Source organism: Chiroxiphia lanceolata, chromosome 2 (genome assembly GCF_009829145.1).
Source record: "Chiroxiphia lanceolata isolate bChiLan1 chromosome 2, bChiLan1.pri, whole genome shotgun sequence".
Lineage (NCBI taxonomy): Eukaryota > Metazoa > Chordata > Aves > Passeriformes > Pipridae > Chiroxiphia > Chiroxiphia lanceolata.
In genome coordinates this window covers 27,573,074-27,597,412 of record NC_045638.1, presented here as the reverse complement: position 1 = coordinate 27,597,412, position 24,339 = coordinate 27,573,074, and the positions used below count along the sequence as shown (strand labels likewise).

The 24,339-nt window shown below is 42.0% G+C and overlaps 1 protein-coding gene across 1 annotated transcript in view; it reads left to right on the top strand.

Annotated features, from left to right (window-relative positions):
* Positions 1-24,339, top strand: part of LOC116783088 (E3 ubiquitin-protein ligase SH3RF3-like) — a 250,742-nt gene that overhangs the window by 136,535 nt on the left and 89,868 nt on the right. Inside the window, exon 2 of the mRNA XM_032680351.1 lies at positions 19,633-19,908. The gene's annotated coding sequence lies outside the window, so the exon portion shown is untranslated. The remainder of the gene's footprint in view (positions 1-19,632; positions 19,909-24,339) is intronic.

Below are 24,339 nucleotides of genomic sequence, written 5' to 3'. Positions count from 1 at the left end.
CACCTTCCCTTGATGGCTCAGATGCTGTCACTGTCCAGGCTTTCAGTGAAAGCTGGAACAGTGCCATAACATTATTTCCAATGTAAATGGGAGCTCTTTAGTTGTTGGCTGCGTGTCCCAGCGCATGGTGGAACGTAAGCTGACTGGCGCTTGTTTATGAGTAACATCACACTCTCCCATGGCTTCCCTTCAATGAGGTTTTATTCATACACTCTCTTGGTTGTGTCAGGGAGAGTTTTCTGGTTTTCTGTGATTCACAGCAAGTGAACTTTATCTTTTTATTCATAAAATTCCCAAATGATCACACATAAATGCCTCATTCCTGCCACTATCCTCCCCAAGAGGAGGATAGTGCCAAAAAAAGACTTGGAACTGGCTGACAAGTAATTTCCTGATTTGCAGCCGTTCCAAATTTACTCAGCTACCAGCCACCCCCACAATAAACATCGTTCCTGTTGGAACGGCAGCAAACTTATTCCTGTTGTGTTTTGGTTTTATTCTTCTCTGCTACAGGTTTAAGCCTGCCAGGTGTTGAATCTTAATTCCTGCAAAAGCTATCAAAGAATTCTGACTTTTGTCATACAACTGGGCAATGATGTGCCATCTGGATCTCCTATATTCTGGAATTGTTAACCCCTTTTGAATCTTATTCTGTAGCAGATGGCTATGGCCCATGAATTGGACTTATTTCTACTCCAGTATGTCAAGGCAAGGATGCAGAATGTTTTCTATCCCTTACCTAAATGATGAAGACACCGAAGTCCCAGAAAGTGATGAAGAACACCTTTGTTCTTTAAGTATCTAAATGTCCTCATGCACCTCAGTGTTTGGACCCAAAATTTCCTAGGTTTGTAGTTCAGGAGCATAGAGGCAATCCTGCTAGCTTGGGCTCTGGGTGCATGGCACCCACACATGTGCCATGATGATGCAGAGACAAGGCAAAGTCTGATTTTTCTCTTCCCAAATCCTGGGATGGGCCTACTCCATAGGTCTGTTTAGAGCTCACAGATCTATGAGATAGAGGCCCAGAGAAAGGAGATGGCCAAACTTGTTAAAAATGGCATAGCAGTTATATACCCATAGGTATCATCCATGAAAGACTCAGTCTACTCTCCAGGTAGCTATGACACCAGTCTAGAGGACATCTATAAAAGCTTGCACGTGCCTCCTGTTGAATCTGCGGTACAGTCAGCTAGACTAGGGTCAAAAGATCATCTGGAAGTAGCCTTAAGGTAAGTGACTAATTTTGCCACATTGGTTGCAGAAACAGTCTGTCCATTGCAAGGAAACTCAAGCCTGAAATGCTTAGCCGGTGTAACACAGCAGTGTTACTGGTACTTGCAATGGGCAATATACTTTTTAAATGTAGTTTTATGATCATGCAAGTTGCAGTTCTTATTTTGTTTAAATGAAATTTTGTGAGCATTGTGTTTGCAGAGAAAGCCCTAATAGTTCTTTGTCAAGAGGCAAACTAAAATGACTATTGTGTAATTATTTTTTAAACCTCTTCCTTTTTTTGTCAGCTTTAATTGTGTTTTATTATTGCTTGGGTGCAGTGAATACTGAAAAAGTATGCATAGCTGATTAAAGTAACCTTGACTTACGTGCCGAATTTGTTAGTAGGGATGTAGGTCCTGTTTCTTTAGGTATCTGCAGGTTCCAATCGTACCTGCATGGTTGTGCTCTGGGCTGTGTTGGTACAGACAGTAATATGGACAGGCTGAAAAACCTGCACGGTTCTCTTAACCTCGAGCAGAACTGCACAAAGGAGGAGTTTGGTGCAGTGATGTGAGGGAGGCTGCATTGTATCAGTCATTTGAGCAATTGGCCCCCGGTCTTATCCTTAGCACATACTTAACACATCTTGCCAAATTATGCGGTTGCTTAGTAATGCGAACAAATATCCCCTGGAGATTCAATAACCAAACTCATTATCACTTGTCATGTAGGCCAGGAACTGAATCCAGATCTCCAGGAGTGAATGACTGGTGTGTTAACCTAGTCTCCTACTGCTAAAATTGCAGAATGAATATGTGAGAAGTCAGCTCCATGCAGTGGGTAAAAATATGCCCACCGTAGAAACACAGAGAAGGTCTATTAAAAATGGTTCTCATTACATAGATTCTGTTATCTGAAATAAGTAGGGGGGAAGTTAGCATTTGTTGATGTTCTGAAGAGAGACACAAATGAAGACTGACTTCTTTTTTTAAGTATTTACTTTTAGTTTTGCAAACTAAGCAATATAGCTGTCCTGGCTGTGTTGCAAAGGAAGAGGTGGTTACATGTGTCATCTTCTGCACCTCAAGAGGCCACAAAGTGCCTTTGAAAACAAGACCTTGTTCCAGTGTCACTTGTGGATGCTGTTAGGTGGGTCTACACCTGTGCTATATGCAGAGACTCTCAACCTTGCTCTAGACAGGCTAGTTTGCTGCATTATGGCCGCACTGTCGGGGCTCATCACATGGTGCTGACAACTGCCCAGGATCCAGGCTCGTATCCCAGTCAGAAATGTGCTGTGCTGCAGGGGCATACCAGCTCCTCTGGGACTAGCTGGATGGCACTGCATTGTGCACACCATAAATCCGTGATCTGAAATTTTTGTGAAGAACTCTACTTTGTCTCCCCTCTCTTCAGCAGGTTCCTTCTGGTTCGTCAGGAAGATGCAGATAGTCAGTTTGCTTAACAATGATTTTTGGCAGTGAATCCAATATTTGTAGATCTGCATACTGAATACATATGCTGTTGGCTATAAAGATACCACATTTTTTCACTCATAAGCAATCCCAGCTGCATATATGGGTTTTGGACTTCTTTAAAAATTTTATTCTGGAGTAAATTTCAGACCAGCTGCTCAGCGTACAAATGCAAATTGGTTTAATTCATGTAGATAATGTATTCACATCAGACACTGGGGGGGTGTGTGCACTCATAATGATGGAAGTTCAGAGGAGATGCAGATTGATAATTTGCCTGAACAAGGTCAGTACTGACAAACATGGAAGGGAAAATCTTAAACTGCTGTTACCCTTTCACGTAATATCTACTCAAGGGTAAGATGGGTGTGATCTCCCTTAAGCAGCATCTTCTGTCACTTCTACTGGACATCCTTAGCACAAATTAATAATTTTCTAGTGTTCAGTCTACAGGATCTTTCCACTGTCATCAGCACTTTTCAACTTCTACTGAAATAACCTTGTCTGAAAGCAAGTTTGCAAAGTTTCGTGCAATTTTCTGTGCTCAAATAGCCAACAACTGTTATAATGGAGACAAATTGAGGGGATGACACCTTCTCGGTGCAGTGTTTTGGAACTGGGTTTGATTTTTTTCCCCTTGTTCTATGCAGAAATTTGTGGGTTTCAACTATTGAACACATAATTTCTCATTTCCTAGCTGTGTGAGAAGACATTGATCTAGTAGCTACAGGACCTCACTAGCTGAAAAGTCCTCCTATCTGTCTGGGGATTTTCACAGTTATTGGGTTCTTGCAGGGGTAATGGCATGTTTAGCGCTCTAGAAGTATGAATCATTAGGTATTTGCTACACCGATACGCCCAAAGGGATTTTTAAGCTACTGTCACACTGCATCATGCTTGCACTGCCTTCATCTTGTGCTGCAGGACTTTTGCAGGTTGTGTGAAAAAGCTTAACTGGGGTTGGCATTCTTGCAAGGATTTGGATATTGGCCACATCTGGAGCCAGGACACAGGTCAGAGTGCACTGGGGCTCAGAGTTATACCAAGTGTCTGCTCAGGCCTGTATCAGTCTTTAGATCTGTGGTCAGAAATGAGGTTTCTCTTCCACTCAGGCTGCAAGGTACTTTGGTGATGTGTTTCTGAATTTTTCTTGGTACCCATCATCTCACATGGTAAGAAAGCCTTCACCAAACTTTGCTGAGCTCCCCTCCTTCATCAGGAACAGGACATTGGCATTACTTCCACTCTCTCCTGTTGTCTTCATTTACCACGTGGAAGTTGCAGCTTCTGGTCATTCCTGCTTGGTATTAAGTTCGCGAGAGGGGTTTAGAAGGTGCTCTGTTGCCTGTGGTGAAGTAGAGCATGTAGAAAAAATGGCTGAGAACATGAGAAATGTATCTATTACAACATTTCTTGTTGCTTGCAGATGACTAGACTCAGAGGCCATGTGAGAGTCTAGCGATCTCAAAGGGGACTCTTGTTCACCATTTCTTGACTTTTCTCATACTTGCTCAGATTGTGGATTTACTCATACTTGCTCAACTACTGGGCAATTGCAGCTGAGTTATTGTTGTACTGTAATGGACTTATGCATAATTTCTGAGCACAAATGTATTCTTTCAAGTTCTGAATCCATAGAAACATTCAAACGAGGATATGGACTTAGTTGAGATTCCTTAGTTGACATTCTGGCAGGCAGGGGGTTGAAGTGGTGAAAATAAAGCACTGGCATGATATGGAAATTAAATTCCCTTCCTTTGAAATACAGCACAGTAATTCCCATCTGCTCAAGTGAAGGATCCAACGCTCTTTCTCAGACTTGGAGCTATCACTTACTGTCATACTGAAACTGTGGGTTTAGAGTAGGGGTGAGCCTATGCAGCCCATTTGGGAGCTGCTATTCTAAAAGGAGGTTCTGGTTCCCATCTGAGCCCTCCCATCAAGTGTGTGGTCCCATTGCCCACCTTGTGCAGTACATTTTCCTCATCTTGCAGCCTGAGGAGGCAGCTCAGGGAGCTAAACTCACAGACACATTAACCAGCAAAGACTGCCTGAAGATGGGCTCACCCATATAACAAAATTACACTCTTGTCCACTTCTTTCTCAAAATCTTTCTTCTAGGTCCCATTGCTGAGATAGTCAAGGAAGTTGCAGCTTTCCCTAGCAGCTCCAGAAAGGGAGATGTCTCAGAGAGAAACCACTTTGACCACAGAGCAGTTGCTGCTATTTCACAAAATGTACTTGGAGACCTTTAGTCTTCAGGTGTGCTGAGGTCACATGACACACGTAACTATGGATGGCTTTTTGGAGGAGGTATGATGGAATAATTAGGCATAACAAGCAGAGAAACAAAGCTTAATTGGTTTTGGTGTCATGGAAATACAAGATTTAGTCTTTTTCAGGGTACATTTTTATTTTTTCCAAGCAGCACTCAACTCCATACTTTACCTGTGTTTTGTAGATGTCTTGCTTCCATACCAGAATCCACTGTCCTGAATTAGGGCCTAATCCCATCATGAAGAGTTAGGGCAGGCTGGGAGCCTGAGGTGTTAGCCTGATGAAAGGGGGGAGAGATAAAGCTGGTGTGCTGATTGAGCTGCTCGGAAGTGTTGAGGATTGCAGTACGTCTTACTTCTGTCGCTCTCAGGGGCCAAAGTTTTTTCTTCCTTTGGAGAGATGTACTCTAATCCTTTCCTGGAGCTGTGTCTAAAATCTGTCTTTGGAAAGTAAAATACTTCTCAGTTTTATAGCATGGCCAGAGAAGAAGCCTATTTTATACAATATCCCAGTGATTATAGCATTAGCCCAAGGTAGAGGCACAGGAGTTCAGTTCTATTCTGAAGGGATTTGAAATCATACAGAGATGAATAAATAATAAAAATGTATACACCAGCACTATTTTGCTTTGTTGTTAAGTCTTTTTCTATTGCTAATATGCAATGTATCTAATTGAAGACTGTTTCTTTATCAGCAGTGAAAACTGTTTCAGAAAAAGCAGTTTATTTCACCAAGTTAGACAGTTACCTTCTTAAACCTGAAAAAGAAATGCCCAGACATCCCATTATTATTGGTTTGAATTATTTATAGCCTGTAGCATTTTATGAGACATTGGAAAAGCAAATGTATCCCATATTTTAAATATTACTTGGTGGTAAAAGATGCACACAATGCAGTATAGGATTGCTATCATAGCATTTCTCCTGGTGTCATTTGCCACGGAACTTGACTGCTGCCACAACAGTGACAATCAGGAACACTGTCATTATGGCCAGTGGGGGAGCCCTTGATTTATTTACATTCACGTAAGCAAAGTCAGAAGTTGGCCTTGGAAAACAGTAAGGTCATTGCATCTAGCAAGGTGTAGCTGCAGTGTTCAAAATGACTGCACAGCTTGGCAAAGTAGACTTTATGAGCTGGCTTTGTGTTAATAGCACATATATGTGAAATATTTTCCCCTCTGAGGTTTACAGCCCCATATTTTCTGACAGAAAAGCAGGGGTATTAGCTTTGTTATGCAGCTTTGTTGATGTCAAATGCAGGTGCTAACAATGCAGATGTCTAACTAACTGGGGCGAGATTTCAGTGCTGGTTGTTCCCCCCCCCCGACCATTTGGGTCCTGCGATTTCCTGAGGTAAGTAAGCTGACCAACATCTCAAAAACTGTACCTGAAGTCAAGCAGTTTTGTCCAGGAATCAAGTATTTACCACCAAGACAGAGGGAGACCAGAAATCTGGGATGGAGATGGTGCTTAGGGCATGGTGGGATAAGTGCTGACACTCATGTACCTGTGCCTTTTTCTCCAAAACCTCTGAACATCAGGCATCCCCACATGAAGCCATGTCTGGCTACACCTGGACCACAAGGGTAAGGGAAGGCATACAAGCAGCACTGAGCATGCCAGGCTGCTCTCACATGCCCTGTCTGACCCATACCAACAGGTCAGTGAGCACCCAGGCCATATCCTATGGCAGGACTTGGCTCCCAAAAACTCTGGAGCTGAGCAAATCTGCGGCTTGGACTGTGCTCTGTGGAAGTACATTCACGGATGATAGAAGAATATGTCAAATATGTCAATAATACATCAGGATATGATTGAGAGCGTAACAAGTCCTTTGATGCTCTTCACCTTGGAGAAGAGTCACTCCTCAAAACAAGTGAGCTGACTGTAACAGCAGAGACTTTGACAACTAGACAGCAGAGCTGCTGCTCCATCACTCACCTATGTCCCTGCAGATTATGCTGAGGGGTGTTTGTCTGTTTGGGTTTTTTTTATTTTTTGTACTTCATTAGCACCAGTGCTTGCCACTGGGTACTACATACTCCAGGTTAGCCAGGAAGTCAAACACTTAGGTCATTAATATCAATGTCTCTGCCAGAGGGCCAGTTACATCTCAAGCCTTTTCTTTTTCCCTTTCCTAAAGACATTTTTCACTCAGATCAACGACTGGTGATTATCTAGTCTAAATCAGGATCCTATTATGTGAGGTAGAGGAGATTCTTTTGACTACTGCTGAAATGTATGTAATAATAATAGCCTTAGAGAGGAGTGAAATGTAGCACAAGCATCCTGTGTGTGTCTCTTTAATTAGAAACCATGCAGAGTTTGAAATCCAAGGTGCTTCCAAACATGTGCAGTGTTCATTTTAATCATTCCTCAGAGTGCAGGAGGAAGCATCAATTAAGTTAAGCATGAGAGAAACTCCTGGGAGTGGGTGCAGGAAATGAATTTTTTTAGTAATATTATTAAGTTGATGATGATGATGATGCCCAGGGGCAGCACTTGGAAAGCATTAACCTGAAAAGGCACCAAGGAGCCCTGTAGTATGTCAGCAAGCAACCAAAGCACTGAAAGATCCTTAAGGCATAAATCTGACCCATATTCTGTAGATAATCAACTTTCCTCTCCCCAAAGGGGATTCGGGAGAATGACATAAAAGCATGATTTGCATTATGAAGCCTTGTGTCCTCCTTGATGTTTTCCTTATCTGCTCCAACTGCTGTGGCTTCCTAACATCAAACTGCACAAAGGTTTGTTCCAGCCAGGGGAGAAGCTGAACTGCTCCTAATGGGACCCTGGTGCAACTGTGGAGGGGACCTTTCCTACTGCAGAGAAGAAGAGGACTTGCAGTGTTGGAGCGTGAGATGCTCTTTGACCTTTTCAGTGCAGCCCTTTCCTCTGACTGCCTGGCACATGTCAAAGCCAGAGCTGATTAAAGCCCTTCTGGCAGTCAGCTGGCTAATGTTAGGGAAGGTGCCAGCCTGTCCTGTCAGCAGCACTGAGGCTTGAAAGAGATTCCTAATCATCTTGCTGAAGAAAGCACGTGTCAGTGAATTGCAGCTAATGAGTCATTTCGGGACAAGGAACCTGGATGGGAGGACAAAGTGGAGGCAGGGTGCAGAGAAGGCAGGGAACCGGCAGTCCCACCAAGGAATGGGCAGGGATCCTGAAAAATAAGGTCCTTTTTGGGGGGAAAATAACACTGTGATTTAAAAAGCATGGATTTTTCATTTTTAATGGATACCAGATATTTTATCATTGCTAATCACAGCAAACAGAGGGGAAATAATCTCTAAATTCCTGGCAAGTAGGTCATCATGTACATTTCTTCAGACTATGTGAGCATGGAGACCCCCGATGTGCTCTCACTTGAGAAGGTTTCTGACAGTGAAGAGACAAGGAGGCTGCTCACACAGTGCAGATGTGGATGAGCTAACTCCTCTCATGCTGACATTTTGAGCCAAGAACATTTCAACATTAGCATCTCCTAATGCAGTTTCATCTCCCTGACTATAAAGCCTGTCCTGGTGCAAAAGAAACCTCTGTGATTTTCATGTAACTAGGAGAAAAGAGCCATAGCTGGTTTTGTGTAACAGGATTTGTGTGGGCTGTTGGTAAGGGCACGCTGCTGATAAATAAGGTTCAGTTGTAAATATTCTCTAGTGACATGGGAATTTATCCACCTATTGAAGTTTACAACTGAGCTACCAAGGAAACATGTTCTTTAGCTCCACTGTGTATGCAGTCCACGGTACATTTATCAAACACACTGTCAGTTCAGGGAAGGTACAGTCCAGGTAATACAGTATTTATGAAACTCTGAACACCACCTCAGAAAGTTCTCTTACAAGTACATTTTTAAAGCTGTCTTATGAAAACTTTGGACAAGTGGAAAGCAGAGGATATATTTTCAGTTTTACAGTGTGGGAATCTGCTCTGTGGTCACATGCAGTGAAGAAGATGCAATAGAAAGAGATGCCTCCTAAGAACCACATTTATTTATCATAAAGCATACAGTAAAAGCTGTGTAAGCAAATTAAATGCTACCTTTTGCAGAAGTGTTAAGGTTTAAACAGGAATTTCATATCCTCCCCTTCATCAGAAATAAGAATTAAGGCTGCCTTCTCATCCTCCACCCATTCACCCTTTCAGCTTACAGGCTACACTGACACCACAGGTAGGCTCTTTGGGTCAGCACTTTTTCATCCCATTCCCATATCAGAGGGTCTTCATGGTCATTTATCTTATAATGCCTCTCCCATACTCCTTGGAAACCGAGGCAGTGGCCCTGCTCACTCCCCTATAAAACTATCCCCATTTCAACCTTCAGACCTCTGGCAGCCTCAGTGACTCCTGAGTTCCTCAGCTAATGTAGGTTTCAGTATGGAGAAAAGATTCCAGCATGGTCCTTGAACAACCCTTTGTCACCTCAGAAAGATAAATGTAAAAAAATTCCCTCATTTTAAAATCTTTCTAAGTTGTTTTCTGTGCGTACTGAAGCCTATGAGCTGAGGCTGCCAAAGTAACTTGTGTTGTTTCAGGAAATGATTTTCTTGATTCTTGGTGATTGAAATGATGGGAGAAGCTTTTGTATAACCTTTAAGTTAAAGTTTATGTGAAGAGAGGGAGAAAGAGAGGAGAAAAAAAAAAAAGGAAAAATGAAGTCTATTCTCTACTGGTAGCAATCCCTTCAAGATTTGCCGGAGTGGGGCTCCCTCTGTTGAGTTCTGGGAGCTTTGCCAGATGGTAAATACACCTGCTCACTCCAGTTTTGGGGCAACTTCATCTCCAGGCCCTTCCTTACCCCTCTCCCCTCCCTGTGGTTCACCTGAGAGAAAAATAATTGCAACGGAAAAGTCCATGCAAAGCAGGGTCTGTGACATGCCTGGTCTCTGTCAGGAGGAATCGCAGCTCTGATGAGTTGTAGCAGGACTGGACCATAAAGTCCTTTCTGGGGTGGAGGTGGGAGAGGGTTTCTGCTAGGAAAATGCTTGAGTCACAAAGCAAGGAGCCAAAAAGGAAGATGTGGAAAGGCTGGAAAGTAAACCAGAGGTATTGGGCCGGATAGCAGAGTTACAAAGGCACGTCTAGAAAATGTAAGCTACCCTGTGCTTCATCAGCTTCCATCAGGAAAGATCAAATGTAGCAGTTACAGTAGAGATTCACATTATGGGCTTTTATGCAATATTGTTTAGTATTTTCCCCAAAATGTTCTTTTTTTTTTCTTGCTGTGATCTACAGCATAAAGAATTGTGTAAAATTCCAGGGCTGGCTGTAAATGCTGTCATTGTGGAGGTGAAGGAGCCTGAAAAAACTTAAGGCTCTCAAAATTGCACAGTGAACTGACTTTTAACTCATCTTTTTTGCTAAAAAACAAGTGAGGACTGGGTTCTGTTAGGTGGTTGGGAAAACTGGGTTATGATTCTTACTGAAGCAGTGTTGTCTGGGGAATAATCAGTGAGAAACTTCATGTTTATTTAAAGGATTTGAGACACTCTTTGAATTGAACACAAGGCAACCTTAAATATATAACTGCTGTAGTGCCTTGAATATAAGGTTTTGTTTTGTGTTTCTCTGCAGCCTCAAGGGAGCTCCTATTTGGTTTGTAGCCCATCTCTGTTGGTGGCTATGGCAGTCTAAATGTAGCCAACTGTGCTGTCTTTCCTCCTTGAGCTGCTCAGGTAGCACACTGCTGTCAGATTGCCCGTTATAGTTGCAGTGGCAGATGTTTTATTCTGTTATTTGGGGTTTTTTTTCTGTGTTAACCCGCCACCAGTTCCTGAAGCCCAGGTTTAGGAAATATTTGGTGGCCCTTGCCTTTGCGAGGCAGTCAGCCAAGATGCATTTTGACTGATGGTTTCTCAGGAAGTCACATTGCATACTTGGGTTAGAAGTCATTTCGGCTATTGGCTGGGACATTTTGTAGACCAGCTTTTGCTCTGAAGTGTCTGTGTACAGATCCTTCCACCGAGATCCTCGCACAGGATTATAGGGGTAAAATTTGGCCCTTAGGATCCAGTGAATGTTTTCTGCCTGAAATGTGAAGGACAGATTCTCAGGGCATACCTAGGCTTTGAAAAGTCTGTGGCCAGCACAAGACATCACTAAATATTTTCCTTGGTAGAAGCTGCTAGCTATTCAGCTTTGTTTCAGAGAAGATTACTTGTTAAGATAAAGCTCTATACTAGGTAGGAATTTTCTATACATCCACACCACTTCATCGAGATTAACTGGATTAAAGTGGTTTAACTGAAACCAGAATTTGACCTACAATGCCAGCAGTGTGTTGATAGTACCACTTATTAAAGAATAGAGAGTCTGGAAGCATTTGGGTTTTGCAGAACGTGAGGGACTTTGTGCTGACACAGTTAAACAGCTGGCTGGTGTAACCCACTGATTCTCTGGGCAGCAGTAGCTGTGAATTCACTGCTAGAAATCCAACCTGACCCTGAACATCACATCTTACTTAATAGGAGGACATGTAATTTGAGAATACTTCACTTAAACAACATGTTACTAGGAAAAGAGATCTTTGAATGTGTAAATGTTGATAGATACTGAGTGAGAGGCTGAAGCAATGTGAGATACTCTGCTAAAGCAGAGGATATGAAGCTATTTTAGCCATGATTATGCATTCAAGTTTTGAATCTTCCTAAGAGAAATGGTGTTGGACTGGAAAACTCAGTTCTTATTTTGGGAAAGAGGAGAATCCCAAACATACCTATGTGACAATCTGTGCAGTGGAAAGCCTGCTGGTTTTTTCTCGGTTGTGCTCCGCGCATCAACTGCATTTGCTGAGGGAAACTGTGAAACATTTTTTAATCTTGCTGAGTGCAAAGATGGACCTTATCAGATAAATGCAAGTTGAGACTGTTTGTTGGATAAATTACAAAGTAACCTCGGGAGATGCTGTTCTCTTTAAAGAGCAGTTTGTGCTCCATTCTCCCATTGCTGAAGAAGATTAACACTGTCCTGTTACTGATCTGGAGTGGTGAGCATCATTGTTCCCTGTTCTTTGGAGAGCAATGCCGATGTGCTAGCATGATGTTGTACCTGCCTGCCTTCGTGTTCCATCTGTTGAGCGATTCCCCTGGTATCTTCATGCTAATTGCAAAAGTCTCTTCTGGAAGTGGCGGATAGGTTCCTAATCTGTTCAGACACTTCCTCTCCATGTATAAATACCACCTCTTGGGAATGTGTAGAGGTGTTTCCAAGACCTTCTAGCACCTCAAAACAGTTCTGAAGAAGCATTTTACGTCCTACTCCAGGTAGGAGCTGCATGCAGCTCAAGTGCATGTTGTCTGTGTGTGTCTTCAGGTGTCACAAGGACTGCACCCAATCCACAGCACCATCTGCCAGGATCAAGGCCTAACTATTAGCTAACCATTTAGCCAAATAAAACAATAGATTAAACTTCTTAAGATCTTTAGTTAAGAAGTTTTATTATTATTGTGATTAATTCTACTTATATGACGCTATTAGTAAGCATGCCACTTTCCAGAGTATATGAATGATTGCATTCTGTTTTCATTCTTTATGGTGCTGTTTTTATTGTCATATTAACTACATTTATTCTCAAACTTGATTTCAAAAAGTTTGTACCTACAAAGTGTGATTTTTCAGGCTTTTATGATTGTTCATGCAGAGCTGAATAATAGCATGTAAATGGTTTTTATCTTTGCTACTTTGTGCCAAATTAGATTATTTCTGTTTAATCTTCTGTCATTAGTTTTCTGTGAAAGCAAATGCTGCAGCGTCACTGTTGAGATATGTCAGACAGGTGACCTGGAGGTGACAGTGCTTCTGAATAGATGTACATAAGACAAACCATCTCACACAGAAGACAAACCGCTTTTAAGGGTTTTTGCTGTGAGATATGATGATGATTTATGATCTGTCACCCTGAAAGTTCCTCTTGAGGACAGAAGCCACTAAAAACTCTGCAGGTCACAGATCTGGTGGTGGTATACATTTGTTATGACTGTACTGGCTCAAGTTTGCCCCAACCCCTTGCTTCTTCAGCTTGTTGCATGTACAGCTGCTCTCTCTTGATTCCTAGGGCTGACTAAGTGATGTGTTCTAAGAACCACAATTAATTTAAGCGAAAAGTGTTGCTTTGGAAAGGTGTTAAATCAAGGGCAACTGTAGTGGGCAGGATGGCAAAGAGCAAGTGGGCAGCACGCAGTCCCTGCTGCCCTTGCCAAGTCTGGCAGACATGGCTGTCATTGCCAACACAATCGAGTTGCTTGTTGTGCCAGACTGCCTTCCACTTTTCTGTCCCGGAGGGATCCAAGCAGGCGTTTCATGCTCACAATTTAAATTGCTCTCATCTGACTTCAGTGGGTGTTTTTGATGCCAAGATCCGGGTGCTAGTAATAGGGAGTAGCCCATCTCCTCAGCAGTCCTGCTGATGGATGCTCCATCACGCAACCTCTCTCCTCTCCAGCACAGCTGCTGCAGTTTCTGTGGAGTTCTTATGGATGGCAGGAAACCATATGCTGAAGTGTTGCTCAGCCTGCTCGTGGGGAGTTTCCTACCATTTGGAAAATGTAAATTCAGTCCCGTCCGTCTCCACTGAATCTTTGCTTGTGTTGACTGGGAAATTCAGAGTAATATGTAATGCTTCAAAGTAATGAAGCAAGAAATTAGCAGTATGTATTTTAATTATTATTTCTACTCCATGGTAGTAATTTATGTTTAATTGTATTTTACCACTGAGATGTGCATGCTTTTCATTCTTTTCAATTACTTTTTTCTTTCTGTGTCTCTTTTCTCTATCAACTTTTAATTTACTCTGGTTGTTTGCACTTGGTAGTACTTCATGAAGGAGATAAATGTAAATACACTCATTCAGACGAACAGACTCTTCAGAAATGTATTTGGAAGATGGGGGATATGGAGATGGATGCTGGAGAATTTTCAAGAACTGCAACAAGCAACATGCCAGTGTGTTTTGCTAAAGTGACTTAAGTACAGGCTTAAAAAAAAAAAGACTTCCTGTCCCTAGCAGTGTTCTTATCAGGCTGTTCCAGTAGCATGTTCTGAGGCTGTTTGGCTTTGTCCATTCTTGCTTTAACTTCAGCTATGACTATGAACAAGAGCTGTGAAGCAAAGGGAAGGAGGAGTTAAACACTCATCCACCTTTTGACCTTTTGCATTTCCCCAGTTCTTTAATCCTTTCATCCCCCTGAAACGGGGGTCAGGTGATGGTGCTGCCCCATGGGACATGCAACATCACACCTGCCTCTTGTGGGAGATCCCCATGTGCAAGGGAAGTCCCTGAGGTTTCCCTTCTCTACACAGCTTGAGCTGCACAAGGCAATAGCTTGAGTGAGAGAAATTACCCTTCAGCATTAACGTGGCTTTCACACTGCAGAAAACCAATCTTCTGCTCTGCTGTTGCAGAGAGGAGTTGTAGCTGGAGCCTCAAGAGGTTTCTTGGGTTCAGGGATCTGAACACAAACCTGGTTTGAGAGAAGGGTTGGATCATAGCATTTCTGTCTGGGTCTAGTAGCCTTGCCCCTGTTAATTTTGGTTTTGATTTCTTATTTTGTAATCACACACAGTGTACTACAGGCAAGCATCAGACCTTTTTTTATGTAGTGACCTCCTCCATCAAGTACTGCACATAGAAGTTGGCAGGCTTTGACCCATGTTGGAGCTTGCATTGCTTTCAAGCACATTGGGAAAATGTTTATTTTCTGTAACTTTTGTAAACTTATTACTTACTCTATCTGTGCAGCTCACATTCTACTAAGTGTTCTACTGGGAGAATTTATTGGAAGCAAATATGTTTGGGTTTTTTCACGTTCCTTTTGTTCTTCAGGATACATAATGAAGAATTCTCCAGCTTTGACACTTAATTGCTTCATGGCTGTTGTTTGTCAATTTGCCAGCAGGTTTCTGCTTAACTGCCATTTGACATTGCTGAAACACAAATGCAGAATGATTGAGTTGCCAACATATCATTGAGTCTTCTGCAAGGGGGATTTTCAGCATATTAACGCTTCAGGCTTTTACGTCAGTATTGATTGCTGAAATTGAAAAGAAACCTTTGGCAGCATTCAGCATTGTGCCAGCATGGATTTACTGGCAGGAAAAAAACCTGGCTGTTGCCATGGACTGTGACTTCATCCCTTCCTTCCTGTCTTTCTTCCATTCTTTATTCCTATACACACCCACACAGTTTTGAAATTTAATGCACATCGTAGTGAAATGCCAGTTAGCCTCACAATAAATCAACACGGCAAATCAAGTACTTGATACAGTCAGATGTCAAGGCTGTTTAATTTTGCTTCCACCTGCATTATGTCTGATCAGATTTCATGGCAACTGGGGAGGAGGCGATGGCAGGCGTCCCTTGGAGTGGAAGTGCAGGTCAAGGGCTGACTTGAAGGAAGGTAGTGGGGTGGTGGTCTCTGCCAGGGCAGTCAGGCTGCCACCACGTCGGTCCCTGGATGCCCGAGTGCCATTATGGAGCCGGATACCATGGGGAGAGGAACAGCCTGATGCTGCTGGGGCCAGGCTGGGAAAGTGAGTTTCCCTCCCTGGACATAGTGATGCTGAAGATGCCAACATGGGGCTCACAGATGAGCTTAGGCTGTGGATCCACAGGGACTTAGGCTACAGGGCAGAAGTCCATGATGAGGGTGTAGTGTGGTGGCTCAGTGTTGTCCGCTAGCTGTTGCTGTGGCAGTGCCCATGCGTGGGATGGGCAGAGCAAGAGGAAGGTGTAAGCCCTCCTGCAGTTGCTGGAGAAACATCTCTGTGAGATTTGCCTCACCAAAACCATTGTCTGTCTGCTTTTCTTTAGTCTAATCTCTTAGGTGACACATTACAGTCTGTTTTAGGTTAGAATATTTTGTAAGGACTACTTGGGCATTCTGAAGGTGATGATGTCTGACTGAAATGCAGTTGCATGGAAGAAAGACTTGAGAGGAAATAGGATGGGGAATGGAGCAGAGATTTTGAACATAATTTGGGAAGGACATCCTCACTGGAAGGGCTTGGGGAGTTTGCATGTCAGTCAGGTATTAGTCCTGGACAACTGCTTTCCCTTTGAATTGGGGAAGTCAAGTGAAGAAGAGGAGAGTGGTTAGGCTAGAATTGCCTGCACAAAGATTTGGCAAAGAGATATCTAATCACAGGATCATAGGAAAATTTCTAAGAACTACCTAACTGTTGATGAGGAGTGACATTACAACTAGCAAACATCAGCAGTGATTGTTTTTCTTCTGTTTCTGAAAGATGCTTAATAATCCCTCCTTACAGGTGTAGTTCAGAGAAGCTTTCTGAATCTGACTTGCTCTCATTTATGGATTAACCAAAAGTAGGAACAATAATGGGAAATTTTCAAAAATATCTTCTTAGGGACCATTAATATAATCTGACCATGGAAAGTCCACTGAAAGCTAGACCCTTTGGCTAGAAAATATCACAAAGGAAGCTTCAGGAGTTTATTTTGGTTGTGGGTTTTGTGGGGTTGTTTGTTTTGGGGTTGTTTGTTTGGTTTTGTTTTGATTCTGGTTTTTTAATTGTGCTATTAAATTTCTCTCTTTGGTCAATTTGAGCAGACACTTAAAGCCTTAGAACAGGAAAAGTAGCTTTATTTGAAAAGATTTGGAGGAGTCTGGTGTTTCTTTACCCCTGGGCCACAGTAAATGCAAAGTTTACCTGGGATGCTCAAATCAAAATGGGTACTTCTGGCCTTATGGAAAGGCTGGGAAATGTCTCAATTACAGCAATTTTTCAATAGGAGGTTATCTTTTCCACTGAATAACATGTTCATTTTAAAAAAATGCCTCTACAAAGTTTTTAGTTGAAAAGCTGTGGCTCAGAATTAGAAAAGCTGTAGCTGATAATTGGAACACTGGCTTGTGGTTTAAGTACCTTATTTGCAGATCTCTGTGTAGGACTGTTCATAGACAGTCCCATAGCTAAGCCCATGAAAAAGCAGAGAAACACAAGCAACTAAATTGTCCATTCCCCCATTAAGATCTCCAAATAAAATAGTACCAGATTTCAAATGAAAATTTGTCTTGCAGTTTGTATGTTTTGATTAAAAGTCTGCATTTGCATCAAGGGAAGGTAAAAACAGGCACCTGAATCATCTTCTAGCCAGCTCAATTAATTAACAATAAAAGCCCAGCACGTGTTGCATAATAATTTCATTGATCATGTCTGCAATTGTATAAAATCCAGTTTCTCTTTCTTAGCACTGGGGGCTGTTGCCTTATTACCCAGTAAAATGAGTCTTGGGAAGAGAAAGTGGTTAAAAAGTAAAGAAAGTTATCTGACCTTGAATTGCTACAAAGATCTTGGGAATAGTAAGGCCCTGTCTAGGGTAAGTGATGAAGAGCATGCTTGCCAGGCATGTGCCTGGATCAGCAGTGGTTCAGTGCACACCTGGCAGAAGTCTCACTCTTACTTTGATAAAATGTCTTCTCCCAGCATGAATTAAAGTAATTAATCTTTTATTTCTAAATTACTACAAGGCTCTGTAGCCTATCAGCTTAATGTGAGGTTTTTTTCTAGTTTAAAATACGTAATGCAATCTATGCCTTACCTAAGGAGTTTGATGGTATTGTATGCTTAATCTTTAAAATGCTGGGGAGTGGGGCAAAGCTTTGCTGTCAAGGGAAATAACCATCCTGACAGAAAAATATCAGTAGGATGCTGCCACTGATGAGAAAAGTTAGAACTGGAGACACATGTGAATGAAATTAAATCTCCCTCCAGCCAACATGGATAGTACTCTGAAGAGCTGTGCCTGTTTGACTGCCTCCTTCACTGTATCCTCTAGGCAAAAAGATCTGTTGCACAGGCTTTCCAAGACCTGCACAGCTACTAGAGCCTTTCCTAATAAAAACTAGTAATTTAACATCTGTGTATGAAGGTACATTCAAGAAACTTACTTTTTGATCAGCGTGGAGTCTGCCTGCCACAGTGACCATCTGGAGCCCAGAAGCAGGCAGAGGCAGCGGCACTGGCAGGCAGTGCAGGCAGCAGGCTGGTGCTTCTCCTCCTCCTGCCAAAAGATGCAGGTGTAAGAGCATAAAACCTGCCCTACCAGAGCAGGTCCATTTAACGTACCCATTGGGACTGAAAAATGCCTCTGCTTGTGGCTTTAACAAATACCATGAAAAATCATCTCAGCATCTCATTTTCTGGCTCTGGTAGGGAAATGCAGTGTTTCTGTTGGGCCACTCCACCTTCTCCCTGCGGAAAGTATCTGAGTGTTATTTTAGGCACAGGAATGTTATCCAGAAGTACAGGCATAACAAACACCTGGGGGAATACCAGGGGATTTTATTAAATATAGCTTTACTTTTTCATTGTCCCTGTAGGACACCCCATTGACAACAAGAGTGCACAGCAGGGAACAGACTACTTATATGCATCTATATGCAACAGAAAACGGTGTCATTTTTGCAAATACCTCTTGGGAAAAAAAAGACTCTTATGGAAAGTTTACTTTACAGGACATCTCTAACATCTCCTATGTTATGTGCCGCTACATATTTGTATTGAGGCATGCAAGCTGACTCTTAGTTCAAGCTAAATAAAATGAAAAATTATATAGGGTAATACAGCAGTACACCTTTTCTATTCTATTATGCATTAAAGAACTATTTTAGGACCAAAGCACCTGGCAGCTGTGTCCAACACAGTCACCCCCTACTCTGTGGGATTCAGAAAGAAGGGGAACAAGTAGCAAGGAGGGTGGGGGCTGCAGCACTTCCACCAAAAACTTATTCATGCACGTGCAGCCTGGGTTCAATAATCTTGCACCAGGACAAAGTGAACTCTGGGAATAGTTCTTCACAATCAAGTGGCTTCAGTTAAATAGGTTTCTCTTTTCTATCATACCAAAGTATTAACTTTTTAGGCTTTGCTTTTCTCTTGGTGATTTTTTGGTAAGTTTCTGTCATTCTTTTAATGAGGGTGAAAGCCTCAGAGCTCTTTTTAGTTATAAAAGAAAGATTTGAGGCATTCAGCCTATTCCACTTTTCCACAGGGACATTAATTCATAAGCAACAGAGAACATTATAACTGTTTACAGTAGCCCTCAGCAAGCAGCATGAGACTTGAGGATTTTGAAAGAAGTAAGAGCATTTGGTTACAGAATCAAAAACTAAATGAAAAGCTTCAAACTCAGAAATGTTTGGAGTTGCTCAAACAAGCACAAGGAAAAATTATCAACTTGCCAACTTTTAGAACCATGTGAGTCTTTAAGCTTGTTTTATTTTGTTTCTTTTCTGAGCTTCAGAAACCAAAGCAACCCTGAAGGTCAAAATGTCTAAAATTTTACCTTTACACATGTCAAGGTCTACTCATTTAAACACATTGTTCTACTTACATAGGATATTTTGCAAATTAACTGATGCTGCTTGATGGTGTATGAGATACTGCAGGTTTCAGCTGAGCTTCATGAGATGGACAGTGTCTGCTCTCATATAACACACTTACCTTCTCAGGCTTACCATAACATACATCCTAGTTTTCCTGAGATCCGGGGTGTCGCATTATTTAGCAATCATCTTCAGTCATTGGGGTAATTTGGTCAAGGATGACCAGTTTGCTTCTAGATAAAAATGTCTCTAGGAAGGCTGTTGGTGCTGCCTGGAGTTTGCTTAAAGGTGTTTATTTTGTTTCCCCAGAATGTTTCTCAGCTTCCCTATGGCAAAGCCCTCTACACATATGAGGGAAAAGAGCCTGGTGACCTCAAGTTTAACAAGGGGGACATCATCATACTGCGGCGGAAAGTGGACGAGAATTGGTACCATGGGGAGCTCAACGGGAACCACGGCTTCTTCCCTGCCAGCTACATCCAATGTATCAAGCCTCTCCCGCAAGCTCCACCTCAGGGCAAAGCACTTTACGACTTTGAAATAAAGGATAAAGATCAAGACAAGGATTGCCTGACCTTCACTAAGGTAGGGGAATAGGTTTTAAAAAAAGAAATTCAGAAAGGGGCTTCTGTAGGGAGTGATGGGGCACTTGTGATGCTGGCAGCTGAGTCAGGAGCACAGTGATGCTAGGGACTGATGGGACACCGTCCTGGCCTCCCTGGGGCCCAGGGACCCCCTAAACTCTGTTTTTTTCAGCTGGTTTCTTCTATGAGAAATTGAAAGTCCTTGAGCTCAGGCAGCCTAGTGGAGACAGGCTGATGGGGCTAAATTCCTTGTAACATGCTGAAGGACACTGACTTTTTCCAGCTTGTAAATCCTCCTCTTTCATGGTTTAACCTCAGCCAGCAGCTTACTCTCCCTGCAGCAGGATCAAGGAGAGAATTGGAAGGGTAAAAGCTGGAAAATTTATGGGTTGAGATAAATACAGTTTAATAAGGAAAGCAAAAGCCATGCACACAAGCAAAGCAAAACAAGGAATTATTTCACTTGTTCCCATGGGCAGGCAAGGTGTTCAGCACGCTCAGGAGAGCAGGGTCCCATCACTCGTAACAGTGAGCAGGATGTCATATAGTATGGAATATCCATTTTGGTCAGTTTGGGTCACCTGTCCTGGCTATGTCTCCTCCCAACTTCCCATGCACCCCCAGTCTCCTTGCCCACATGGTAGTATGAAAGGCCTTGACTCTCTGAAACCAGTGCTCAGCAGTAACAACGTCTCTCTGTTGTCAACCCTGTGTTCAGCACAAATCCAAAACACAGCCCCATACCAGCCACTGTGAAAAAAGTAACTACCCCAGTGAAAACCAGCATATCCTCCCTGCAGAAACAGAGCCTGCTCAGTGTCCCTGCAGTGTCCCATGCACCAGCCGTGCTGCTGAACTGGGTAGGCGTAAAGACTCCCATCAGAGTCAGCCCTGTGTAAGCATCATTGGGAAATGACTCCCATTTTGCCTAAAGGAGAAGCCACTGAGACAGCTTGTGCCATGTATAGCAAGGCTGGTATAAAGCTAGTGAAACTAAACAAGTAGAACTGGCTACACGCTTTCTGAGAACATTTTTTCTGTTTGAAAAAATACATTTCATCTGCATTGAAATGTTCCCCAAGAACAACTCAAATTTCAGGAAAAAATCTAATGGAAATGTCTCTTTTAATGCTCCTTGTTGAATCAGATGTTCCAGTGTTTTAAAATGACATTCAGCTTCAAAATGTATATTTCAGCATACCATATATCAATTAACAGTTGAAATACACTACATCAAAATATATTGCAGTATTTCCTATTTTAAGAACATAAAGAGAGTAAAAAGTAGACATTCACAAAACAGTCTGTTTTTTTAAAAACCAAAATGTTTAATAAATTCAAAGTGGAATGAGAGAAAACTGAAATACTGTAATTTCCTTTGGATTTAAAATGTCACATTTTCTTTCACCCCCACCTCCCCACCTGCTTTTTGCCTCCCCCTCCCTTCCCTAGCTGTTTGTGTTGACCTTAGATGGGTTTCATGGATATCAAGAAACCCGCAGTAAAATAAAGCATATCCTCTGTTGTTAATTTATGGCACTGAATGCCATGGAGAACCTGTTCATTGTCATTTTCTGTTTTATTTCAGCTGTCTGTGGCTGTTACAGTATCACATAAAGTAATAACAGCTATGCTGAAAATGAATATGAAATAGATGATAAAAATATCCTTCACCAGGATTTTACTGACCTCCTCTTTTGAGGCTACTTATTATAGCTGAATGAATCATTTGCAGCATATAATTTTCTCACCGAATGTAACCTCTTTTTCACTCATGCAACGTTTCTCAGCAGAATGCAATTTCCTACACTGTATACTTTCTCATATTTATTTAACAAAAGATTTGTAAGCACTTTTGCTCCATAGCAAGTGAAGTGTTTGATTGCAAACACTGCAAACTCCGCGACTAGCCAGCCTCCCTGGAGCTGTGAATCTCTGTGAGAAAGTGGGCTGCTTAGTGAGAAGTAACAGCCATGCACTAACAGAAAATTAGGCAGAAGTTACCTTTGAGATCCTATCAGTAAATATAAATTTGCTGGTGCGTTGTTTTCCTTGCTGCTTGCCCAGAGATACACTGGAGACTTCTCTGAGAATGCAATCTTCCTTGTCTGCCTAAAGTATTCATTGCATGCACAATCTAAGAAATTTAATAGGCACAGCAGGCAGTTGTGGGTTTTTTTGTTAGAACAGATCCTTTCCTAGACACTTTCGTATTTGATATATTTGATGCCATATATTAGTATACCTCCTTTACAATAACTGCCTTTGTATAGTGATAGTTCTCATTTTCTCAACTGTCCAATGTTGTTCTCACAAGGAGCATTTCTTTCTGCTGTATAGCTATACTCTCAAACTCTCAATTTACCTTATTTTCATCCCTCATGTTACTGTCTGCATCCTTTTATCCCTGATGACTGTGTTTTTCCCAAGGGGGTTAGGTTTCTGTTCTATTGCTGTTTTCTTCTTTAGCTCTTTTCACTACATGCACTGTCACCTTGTAACTGTTTTTATGTCCTACCTATTGTTCTCCCTGACAGTGAATAATCTGTTTTTCGTCTTGAGACTTTACCGTCATGTTTTCATCAGTTTTCTCAATGCTAATTTTAGCTGTCACCTGTGCTGATGAAGGTTCCTGTTTAGCCCAGATTATAGATCATCTGCTGATGCAGTCAGTTCCTCTGCATAGAGTCTTGTGTACTGCAGTGCTGTTGATGTGATTTGTCACTTTGGGCAATAGGCATCATTTGAATGTCTCAGTTTGCATCTGAAGATGCTGGACCTGATCTCAACTTCATTTAAGCTATTTTTACCTTCCTCTGGAAGAGGGGTTGGTTTGGCATACCATTTATACAAACTAGTATAACCTATTTGTGTCCTGCAACTCATTTAATGCTACCAGACACTTGTAATTGGATTTTATTTATAAACAGATAATAAAGAAGAGTTTTCCTCTAAAGAAGAGCTATAAGAAGGAAACACAAACATAGGGATTTTCTCTATCATTGCGTTTTGTTGCTCTTTTCTGGGCTTTGCTTTTTCCCATCCTCTTTGTTACTGTACTCTCAGAATACCTATTGGTGCAGTAAAAGAAAACAAAGGAAGGATATTTGGTGTTTCTTCTTACTAGTTTGTTTTATTTTGTTTTGTTTTTCAAAATTCAAATGTTCTTTTGTTCCAGAGGTGTATTGCAAGGAAATGAAGTCTGCTTACAGATCTTCATGAGCAGTGCTGCAGAGGGCTTCTACCATTTACCCATTTTCATCTCCTGTAGACACAACACTCTCCAGATTAAAGGCCAAAGATAACCCAAATATAATAATTTTGTATGTGTTAGAATAAAACCAGGAGGGGCAGAGAAAAATCTGTCTTGAGTATCCAGCGCTACAAACAAAGCTCACACCTGTGATTCTCTTACACCATGTGGACTGCTCCCTCAGCTCATCCTCCCAAATAAATCACACATGCAGGCATAGGATTCCGCCACTGTTCTCTCCTCTGCAGTAACTACAAGATGATAGAACATCTCAGATTTGCTACTTAACATATTTTCCATCAGTGCTTGTCAGTGATCAGTCAAACCAGGCAGTTAGCAGTTATTTTTTCTCTGTAACAACTGTTTTCAGCCTTGTGTCGGCTTTGCATCAGTTTAACTCTAGTAGCTTCAGGAGTTTTACTCCTAATATTCCCTATGTGGTTGCAATCAGCATGTGGCCTACAGAGCCTAATTGCATGCCCTTGGGATATACTTATTGATTCAGCTTTCTAATCTTACCTTACATGCTACCACAGTATGGGCTTGGGCTCCTGCTCTCTCTGTTTTAAAAAATACTCCGTCCTTCTTTGGGCTGTGCACTCTCTGGTGCAAACGTGCAAGAGGATTCTTTCAGGTATAGTGGTGCAAATCTGTAGTAATTGCATTGTTGTTTGTTTGTGTAGTTACTCCACCCTTAGCCTGAGTCCAGTTTCAGCCCACAGGTTTGTTTAGGTGTTTCACCACCCTTTGCATGTGTGAGTTCACATGGCCTTTAGAAGGCTGAATCCCAGTGGTAGATGAGTCTCAGACACGTCAAGGTAGCAACAACTGTTCACCATGCATTATTGCTCATCACATTTTTAATAACATCAGCTATTTCCTTCATTTTACAATAGTTTTGTTCCCAGGCCACAGTGGTGTTTAACAAGTGCTGTGCCAATCTTAAAACCATGACATCCAGTACTGGTTCCTGGCTGTGGAGCAGCATCCCAGCCCCTTAGCACTCAGTTCCAGCAATATTTGCTGTTCACAGAGGGACCATCCTGGCAATAGCTGGCTACAGGGATTCTCATGCCAGCTGGCAAGCGCTGTAACTGGACTCACCGAGCATGGCACAGTGCCATCCTGCCATCATTGAGATCTCCCCTGTGCTCTAGATGGAGTAGTTATCTCTGCAGA